The 10,995-nt window shown below is 30.2% G+C and overlaps 1 non-coding gene across 1 annotated transcript; it reads right to left on the minus strand.

The window, feature by feature from the left end:
* Window positions 1–8,935: 8,935 nt before the first annotated feature.
* LOC139903692 (U1 spliceosomal RNA) lies at window positions 8,936–9,096 on the minus strand. Its single transcript, XR_011778497.1, has one exon. It is a non-coding gene; the product is annotated as a U1 spliceosomal RNA (small nuclear RNA).
* Window positions 9,097–10,995: the final 1,899 nt, after the last annotated feature.

A 10,995-nucleotide genomic window follows, 5' to 3' on the forward strand; every position in this document is an offset into this window, starting at 1 on the left:
TATATATATATATATATATATATATATATATATATATATATATATATATATATATATATTATTTGGAATAACCATAGACACTCTATATGCAGTAATGATCGAGTTCTTTATACAGGGTTGAGGTTGATTCTATAATAATATATATACTTTGAGTTGTGATCGAGTCTGAGATATGTATAAGGGTCACGATACGTATTATTTAATTCGAATATTATATATTAAACTGTATATGAATTATTGAATTGCTAAGTGTGGACTATCAACTGAGGACTACCAACATTGGACAATTAAAAATGAATTAAAATATTAATTATAACATATGAAACTAAACAATTCTTCAAGTTTGCCACTTGATTTCATCTTAAACCTCGTTTGTACCTTGACGATTACAATCTGCGTTCAAACCTTTCATGATTCTTGAAAACACCTCGATTGAGAGAATGAACCAACCGCATTTCATCTACGGAAGGAAAGATTTATGCATATAGTTATGCACCAGAAAAACTCTCGAAAACTGAGTAAATGTTTAACGCGTAACTGTGCTAATTCCTTTAGCGTTACTAATACCGAAAATAACTTTGCAATCTCTTTCCAAATTAGCTAATTTTGTCACAGCTCCAGCAAGTCAACTTCGACTTTTCATTCGAAACAACCTTATTATAACCTTGATATATAGGCGTGCTCTTTTATTGTTACCGGGGAACCATTCATATTTTACCATATTACCAGCAGACGTACCAGCAACCTCGTTGCTTCTTGGTTTAAATCTCTCTGATAAATCATTATATTTATTCATTGAAACCCTATCATATACTCATCCGCATCTTGTAACGAATACTGCCATACCAACTGCCGGGAATCAGCTATCAGTACTTTGAAAACTCACAGCATATCTACATCAACAGTTATATGTATCCATATAACATTTATCTCTTAGAATTATGATCTTTCATTCTGAAATTTTGAAAAGGCACCCAGCTTACGAATCAATACATTGAACTTTGAAAAAGCTGAATGAAGCAGCAGAAACTGTAGGCAACCGTAAACGACCTTAGTCGTCGGAAGTTTGATGATAAAGAATAATATGTTGGAAAAGCTCAGAAACATTGGAACTAGAAAACGGATAGAGTTAACCATGAAGGAGACCAAGGACAAATACAAGGACCATACCCTATATTCAAAGAATCCAGTTAATTCTGGATCCGATGAAATCTTCAACAAATATCTTGCTCCGTACTCATATTAAAATCTTGCGGAAAATCTTTCTTCATCAATCATCGAACTTAGAAATTCCAAAATATCATCATCAATATCTTCGATATTCTGAGGATATTTTCATAAATATTCTCGTCCGAAATTATATATCTCTTCGTGCTTCCTGTGTATCATTATATTGAAAACATTCAATAGAAAATTTAGTACCGAAAAACAGATTATGCGAAACTATTAAGAAAGCCGTGGACAAATCACAAAGAATAAGTTTGACTTCAAATAATCCAAATGATTCAATGTCTGCTAAAGTCTTTAGTGAATATTTTGCTCCTTACTCTAAACCCTTGCAGACAATAGTTTCTATCATCCTCTGATCTTAGATATTCAGAGATATTATCGTAGCTCTCATTATAAATATCCTCCATATTTCTGGAGATATTTTATTAACTATTCTTATCTGAAATCATTAATCTCTTCGTGCTATCAGTATTACATCATATAGAAACTGTTAGTTTCTATATTCTATAAACTCTCGAATTTAAAATATGAATGTTATTGAAGTAATGTTGGGAACTGATGCATGAGTTAGTATAATATAATGACACTTGATCAACGTGATTATATTACAATAAGTCATGCTGAGTTTCTAAATGGAACATGATGATTCACAGATTATAACGTCATCATGTGTCATGTTACATAACTCTTTCATTCTGATTAACTTCTGAACATATCAAGAAAATATATTCTTGATAGTTCTATTCTCAGTGATTCTGGTAATTTGATAAATTAAATCGTGCTATAACGTTCTTTCTTGTTTAGAATATTGAATTCATTCGAAACTCCATATCTACTAATTCTGGACCAATACTTGCGAAAAGAAAATAAAAGCATGAAGCTCCGAAGTAGAAAGAGAGTATAAATCGCAGCAAATAAGAGAGAACATTAACTATGGATGACAATGATTATAGGAGACAGAAGCAAGGACATCGAAATATAAGAGAAAATATAAAGCTTAATAACAACACGGAAGTTACAAACCGTGGGTATTAATAGGAATAGCAATATAAAGACACGGCATAATTAAGAATAGTATCACCCCAAGGTTATATTAAAAGTAAATAGATTTTTCTGGCGGAAGATTGAGAAAGAGGGATGACAGAAATGATAATTAGGAAAATATCAAGGATTAGAACCGAATTAAGCATTTCCACAATCTTTGGGATGTATGAACTAAGAAAGAAAGTATAGGAATGGTGAGAATAATGGAACAGAGGAGTTTAATTTAGAATGGAAATATCAGACAGAGTAATTGAGGCAGATCACCGTATTTAATTATAGAGATCTTAATTTCCTTATTCGCCGAAGAATCAAATCTTTTAAATTTCGAAGATTTTCTTTAAATTCATTGATTTCCGAAAATCAGCCGAGACTACGTCACCAAACAAAACGAACTTGCATTTATTCATTTCACTCTTTTGTGATAGCTTCATTCGTACTCTTCGAATAATCGAATTATTTTATCCTTATTACTCAATGGTAATAAAACTCTATTTATCAGCTTATATGAGTCATGAAAACGTACTTATTGTTAGCCATGACCACCTCACTCAAATTTCGGGACGAAATTTCTTTAACGGGTAGGTACTGTGATGACCCGGGAATTTTCGACCAAATTTAAACTTTAATCTTTATATGTTTCCGACACGATAAGCAAAATTTGTTAAGCTGAATCATATAAGTATATAAATAATAATTAAATGTATTATAGGATTCCGACGATTCACGAACAACTATTTGTAAATAAATACATATATAATTAAATGTATATAAATAATAATTGGGAATATTATTTGAAATATTATAGGATTTAATGATAGGAAATAAATATGTAAAATAATATGCGATGTAATAAAAACTATTATGTTATTAAATATATATATATATATATATAGATATTTATATTTATATATAATAATACTTGTAAATATATAATATTATATTTATTTGTTTAAAAAAAAGATATAATTATTTACTTAAACTTTTTAATTAAGACTGGGTATATATATAGAAAGAGCATATATTAAAGATAAATGATTTTAAGCTTAATTGGTAAACGTCGGTAACACTCGGTTGATGTTTTGTTAGTTTTAATATAGTTATTGTACATGTTCATGAAGAATTGAAATAAAAGTTGGAGTATAAATTGATTACGAAGATTCTAGATTTATTAATTATATTTTTACCTTTTTAAGTTTAAATATTAGTACTCCGTACATATAAATTGGAACAGAAAATAAATAATTATCGAACCTTTTTGAACATGTTTCAAACAGTTAATGAGTGAAATAATTAAATATATTTAATCTAAAAATTTAGGATTTTTAAGAACACTTTTATATTTTAACTGTTTAGCAATGAACCACGTTATACGTGGAAACTGTCGGTAAGGTTTTGACAAATCAATATCACGGGTGTTTGATTTATATCACTGTGTGTCTCCTTTTTCAAATGATTCATGTAGTATTATATCTATTATCTATTATTATATTATATTATTACTTTATCATATATTTATATATATGAATTCATGTTACATAACCAAACTTACAACAACTCTTTCTACTCAATCACAAAACAAACGAACCTCACTTTTGATCACCCTCTTCACCATGGACCAACTCCACAACTTTTCCGTTCAAACACACCATCGCCATTATTATCTGTTAGTTACTTCTGTGTATCTAAAACCGAGACCAAATCAAACACAACACCACCCTGTCGACTTTAACTCAAACCAAAATCCACATGGGTGTTGTTGATATTATGTTTGTGCAAGAAGAGTGAATAATCCAAGACCGCTATATTTTTTTTTTACTTCTTTCTTGCTACCTAATGATCACCAAGAACACCATGATCACCATCTTCACAAACCACCCGGTCCAATCCTTATTCCAATCCCACCACCACACACCTATATTCTTCTTTGATGACTAACTCTTTTCTACAACAAATACATTACGGTTTCGACTTCATCAGAATCACCATAACCACATCGTTTCTGTTTAAATCTGATAATAAATCGCCACTATCATCAACCTTAATCACATACAACCACCGTGGTAAACCCATTTAAAACCCACCATTACCATCAAGACACCTTCACCATCCACAGGTGTTTTTCTTTCTTTTCCATCTCGAACGAACCTCTTGATATTCTTTCTCTTTTCTTAAATCGATCATAGAAACTGCTTCTGCTCAGCTACTATTCTTGTTTAAATTCGACAACCATTACAAACCCATTTATTTATTTTTCTCTCCTGCAGTGCTGCTACGCTAGCTTCTGTTTCTGTTTGGAAATCACCACGAAGTTTACTGTTGTTGTTCGAGGCTACTGCTACACACTTTCTTCCCTTGACTGCCGATTATAAAATATATTTTTTTTCCTCTCTCTGTCTGTTCGAGCAGCTCAGGCAGCTGCAAGGTGCATTTTTCTACTTTTATTTCCTGGAAAAGTGAACAAAGAGAAACAATAAAGATGATGTTTTAGTGAATAAAGAATGAACCGAACACCCCACCCCCTTTATTACTGTCGAGTTTTCTGAGAAGAACCCACAGCCACTTATTCTTTTGTTTTATTATTATTTTGGATTATTAAAACTGCTACTCGAATGCTCAGTAACATTAAGTTTCGGGCTAATTGAATTTGGGCTTAAGAAGTTACGTTTGGGCCGAAGTCTCTTATGTTGTTGTTGGGCCGAGAAACTGGGTAGTGAAAAGGTTGTAGCCGATCAAATTATGAAGAAAAAGGGAAAGAGGAAATCATGGTTTAAAGAAAACTGTATCTGATTATAAACAGAAAAACAGAAACGGAGTAATGGTCAGGAGTGTATAGCTGTGAACGGGAGGTTGTGGGTTCAAACCTTGCTTGTGGCATTTCTTTTAAAATCCTATTTTTTTTAGGTATAACTTCTTTTATTATTATTATTATTGTTATTATTATTATTATTATTATTATTATTATTATTGTTATTTGTAATATTGTTATTGTTACTAGTTAGTGTTATAATGTTATTCTTATTATTATTATTATTACTATCATTAATACAAATAATATTATTACCATTAAAAATTAATACCAAATATGATCATTTTGTATAAATGGTATTAATATGCAAATTATAATCATCATTAATATTAGCATTCTTATCATATGCATAGTTATTATTACCACTAAGGAGATTAAGTATCATTATCATTAAAGTTAGTATATTTGGGTACCCTTTAAACATTAATTTTAGTATTATAAATTATACGAACATTAAAATTTCTATTAAAACAATAGTTATTATTAAACTTACCATTACTATTAAAAATAGTATTTTTACTAAAACTATTATTTTTACTTTATCAATTTTTAGTAAAATTACCATTTTTATTAAAATTACTATTATCAGAATTATTATTATTCTTAAACTAGTATTACCACAATTGATATTTTTTTTACAAAACAAAATATATATGTATATATACGAATACTACATAAATTTTCGTTTTAACCAATAACTTTAATTAAATATCGAATTAAATATCATAATGTAAAGTAAGTATTAATAAAATTATACCTATAAGAATATTAATCTTAAAACATAAAATAATATGTATAAACTTGTTTGATTACGAGCATTTGTTTTAATATATAAACAAATGATATAGGTTCGTGAATTCGAGGTCAACCCTGCATTGTCCAGTTGTTCAATATAGTCATATGTATTTTTACTACAAAATACATTAGGTGAGTTTCATTTGCTCCCTTTTACTCTTTACGTTTTTGGGCTGAGAATACATGCAAATGCTTTATTAACTGTTTTACAATATTTATATGCGTGAGTTTCATTAATCCCTTTTTAAATGCTTTTGCAATATATATTTTTGGGACTGCGAATACATGCACTGTTTTTATAACTGTTTTACGAAATAGACACAAGTAATCGAAACTACATTATATGGTTGAATTATCGAAATCGAATATGCCCCTTTTTATTAAGTCTGGTAATCTAAGAATTAGGGAACAGACACCCTAATTGACGCGAATTCTAAAGATAGATCTATCGGGCCCAACAAGCCCCATCCAAAGTACCGGATGCTTTAGTACTTCGAAATTTATATCATGTCCAAAGGAGGATCCCAGAATGATGGGGATATTCTTATATACAAATTGTGAATGTCGATTACCAGGTGTTCAATCCATATGAATGATATTTTGTCTCTATGCATGAGACGTATATTTATGAGAACGGAATATGGAAATCTTGTGGTCTATTAAAATGATGATAATGGTTATTTATGTTAAACTAATGAACTCACCAACCTTTTGGTTGACACTTGAAAGCATGTTTATTCTCAGGTACGAAAGAAATCATCCGCAGTGCATTTGATCATTTTAAAGATATTAATTGAAGTCATTCATGACATATTTCAAAAGACGTTGCATTCGAGTCGTTGAGTTTATCAAGATCATTATTAAGTCAATTATAGTTGGATATATTATGAAATGGTATGTATGTCTGTCAATTTTAGATGTAATGAAAGATTGTCTTTTCAAAACGAATGCAATGTTTGTAAAATGTATCATATAGAGGTCAAGTACCTCGCGATGTAATCAACTGTTGTGAATCGTTTATAATCGATATGGACTTCGTCCGAATGGATTAGGACGGGTCCTTTCACCCGACGCCGGCGCGGTGACTAACCGTCGCCGGGGTGACATACACTACACCCTGTGCTCTTACAATACACACACATACAACACTGTAGTAATTTTTATTCTCTCTTTGCTCTGACAACCATGTCTCCAAAATAGTACTATGACTCCTAGAAAAAGGTAAAATTTGCTATCATCACCTATAAAGAATTACAGTATCTAGTAAATAAAAACTTCACTTACTATTATTTTAATATTTAATATTTAATTTAATCGCAGTAACAAAAAAGTCCAATAAACTATGTTTGATCGATATCAACTAAAATTTTTTTTTTTTTTTCGAAAACCACATTTTCGTTATCTATTTTTTTTTAAAGGATGTCCTTTTGGTAATTTTACTAGTTTAATTATCAAATAATCTGATTTTTCCAAACACTCAAAAAACTGATTATCTGATTATCACGATATAAAGAAACATAATCAAATCCAAACACCATTTATTAAAACCACGTTTTTCTGCAGCTGATTATTTGATTCTGATTATCTAAAACACATAATTAATTTTCAAAACGCAAATCCAAACACCCTCGTAATGTTAGACGATAATAAGGCCCGAATCCGTTGGGCTTAGGGTACACTAGGGTTTACTCAAGTTTAAGGATGATGATTATGTACCTATAGATATGCATTATGACAATATACTTATTACGAGGCTTACATTCTCTTACATGGTATGAACGCTAGTGTGATTCTGAGACCTAGCCACATCCGCATACCCCGTCAAATAATCTAAAAACCGTACGCAATTCAATTTACACACGGCGGTTGCAAACCCGATTTACATCACCGCCCCGGTTCTAAAAATCCCCATTTGTAATATCTACCACCAATACAACACACGTTGCACACATCATGATGTCATATGCACGTGATTAAAGTTCTGTTTTCCATACTTATTATTATTATATTATTTTGACTTATTTAGTGGCTATTTTCGTATTCATCTTTTCCTACCAATTGATGCAAAACAATCGCATGGCAGTTGAGAAAAAAAAAAACATTTTGCATTCGTTCGCAGTTGACGGTCGCATCCTTACTTATTATCTTTTCTGTACTTATTTTTCTTTTTTCTTTTTATCTATTTTATTAAATAATAATAATCGGCGTGGGGATGAGTCGCCTAGCTTTGACTAGGTTCCAACCTCAGAAAAAAAGAGAATATAGTCAAAAAGTTTTGTTTGCAGTGTTGAAGATGATTGTTATCGTCGACAAAAGTTCTATGCCCAAGTCCTGCTCAATCCTTTAGCAAAGCAAGCCACAGCGTGAAAAAAAAAAACGCTACGGAAAAGGAATACACAATCAAGCAATATGCAACCGCATCCGCGAATTTCAGTCTATTCCGTGCATCAAACAAGAAAAAAAGTGTTATCTTTTATTTGTTTATTTTGTACTTAGCGTTCCTTTTCAGTCCGAGCTTTCGCAATTTCGCCGCTCGGTATGCGGAGGAGTGTTAGACGATAATAAGGCCAGAGTCCTTTGGGCTTAGGGTCCACTAGGGTTTACTCAAGTTTAAGGAGGATGATTATGTACCTATAGATATGCAGTATGACAATATACTCATTAGGGGGTTTACATTCTCTTACATATAATATATATGTACCTCCAATCTATTTCTAAACACATAAGATTTACAGTATATTATTAGTCCAATTGTATATCTTATTTTCACTTTGCCCGTTATATTTTGAAGTTTTACACCTATTGCTATAGCCAACATCTTTGTAAGCTTGTATTATTGTGAGTGGCCGTATTTGTTTCGGGCTAGGGTTTCATCAGGTCCAAGCATTAGCGATGAATTCTGGACACTAAGCTCTTAGCTAATTATTTTGAACTTTAGCCCTCCTTCAAGTCTGAAAAAGCTTATTAAAGATCAGAGATTTATTTCTCATCATATAACATAACATGAAGTATAAAAAAGTAAAACAAACATAAAGGGAAAATATTAGTAACTTTTTATTGAAAGGGGCTGCGGGAACGCAAGCCCCAACAGGAAGAAATAATGACATAGGCTCAACCACTTGGGCTGACCTTAGGCAGGCACCCCTTCAAAGTGCAATGAAAGTCACCAGCCTAGGCCATGGACCTTCTTGATGGCCCATTGACCGTGTCTAGGTAAGTACCTTTTCCATTTGCCTTCTTCCACTACTACATAAAAAGTTAAGTAGACGTATTTAAAAAGCTTTGTAGACGTGTTTTTAAACACGTCTAGATAGAGGGGGTCTAATTGATTAAAATTATGTAGACGTGTTCATCAATTTTTAAGTAACTTAAGAGATTTATATGAATGTAGACATTTGTTTAATAATCAGTTATTATTTCTTAAGTGTTGTATTCAAGTTTAAGTTTACGATATCAATTAAATTATATTAAATTATGTTATAGACCCGTGAAATCGCGAGTTATAATTTATTTAGTATTATATAATAACAAAAATATATTTCTAAACACCAACAATCATTATATAGTTAAATTTGCTTTTATATGTCTTAAATAGTTCAAATTATCGATGTATCTATAGATACAATATTTTTCACGTATTGTTTTTCATTTAGGCTTACAACAATAACTTTGAAAGTTGGAAGTGGTTTAGCGTGATTAAATTGATACTTGCAAAGCTATTTAGCTTTACAGGGTTTATTTTACAATTTACGGAGTACTTATAATTAGTTCTCGTTAAATTAAATTCTTTTATTATTATACATACATAGATATACATATATAAAATATATATATATATATATATATATATATATATATATATATATATATATATATATATATATATATATATATATAATAATTAACTAATACAGGATACAAATTAATTTTCCTAATTGAAAATAGTAATTGTGAGAGACATAATTTTTCTGTCAACACAAACATTAAAAATCAGTAAGTTATTTATTGATCATTGCAATTTGCAAGTTATATCTCATGTAGATGCAATTTTCATTTGGGAAGTTTTGTTTTTTTTTAATAAGCAAAACAAACTTTTATTACCATGAAACAAATTAATACAAATTAATATACTAAAAGTTAAAGTATTAAACTATGTCTTGTAAGTCTTTTAGAAACAAATAAATTTTTTAAGTTAAAAATATATTAGGAAAAGCTAAAGGTAGAAAAATTTTATTTATTGAACATGATTAAGTGTACTAATTGTTAACCGAGTGTGAATTATGAAGTGATTATCTATAATAACCTAAAATAATTATTTTTAAAAAAAATATCATGACTATGTATCATCGTGACGAAAGACAATATTTGAATTTTAATATACCAAAAACACACAAATAAATAATACTCGAATGGGACCATATATTTAGATATATACTCGGTATATTTTAGATAGATAGTACTCCCTATAATAGAAGGGGAAAAAAGCAAGGTGGGCCCCTATTTGTCACCCTCACCATCTCCAACCTACAACCTTAACTCTTAAACCCAAACTGTAAGCATCTTAGTTTTTCTTTCAAAGATCTTAAATTAGACATGATAAATTACACATTTACAATATCATAAACTTAAAAATCGTTTTAGCATCTCTCCAATTTTCAAAGCCGCAAACAGTTACCGTAAAACACTAAAACCTACCATAAAACCTAACCCAATTTGATGCTGCTAACTAGACCTAAATCAGCAACAGACTATAAGCAATAAAAAACAATATTAACAATTAAATAAAATATTTACCTCCATTTGAAGAATCGTTGTATTATTTTGTTGTAGGCGAATTGAAGCTTACAAAAACAGAGTATCTTTTTAAAGTTGATGTAAAGAGAGTATATATTTCAAAATTAATGAATGGGTTCTTAAAAACGGAGTTCAAAGTGATTGATTATAATTAATTGCATCAACTTATTTATAAGTTAGATTAGATGGCAAGTTTTGAATGAGCGAGTCTTCAGGATTGTTCGTTAGAATTTACGGAGTATATCCGTTGTACATAACAACTTTGCATATTAAGCTATCTAACAAGACGTGTTCAAAGTGGGTTATCTAGACGTGTGCGTATAATT

This window comes from Rutidosis leptorrhynchoides, chromosome 3 (assembly GCF_046630445.1).
Source record: "Rutidosis leptorrhynchoides isolate AG116_Rl617_1_P2 chromosome 3, CSIRO_AGI_Rlap_v1, whole genome shotgun sequence".
Taxonomy (NCBI): Eukaryota; Viridiplantae; Streptophyta; class Magnoliopsida; order Asterales; family Asteraceae; genus Rutidosis; species Rutidosis leptorrhynchoides.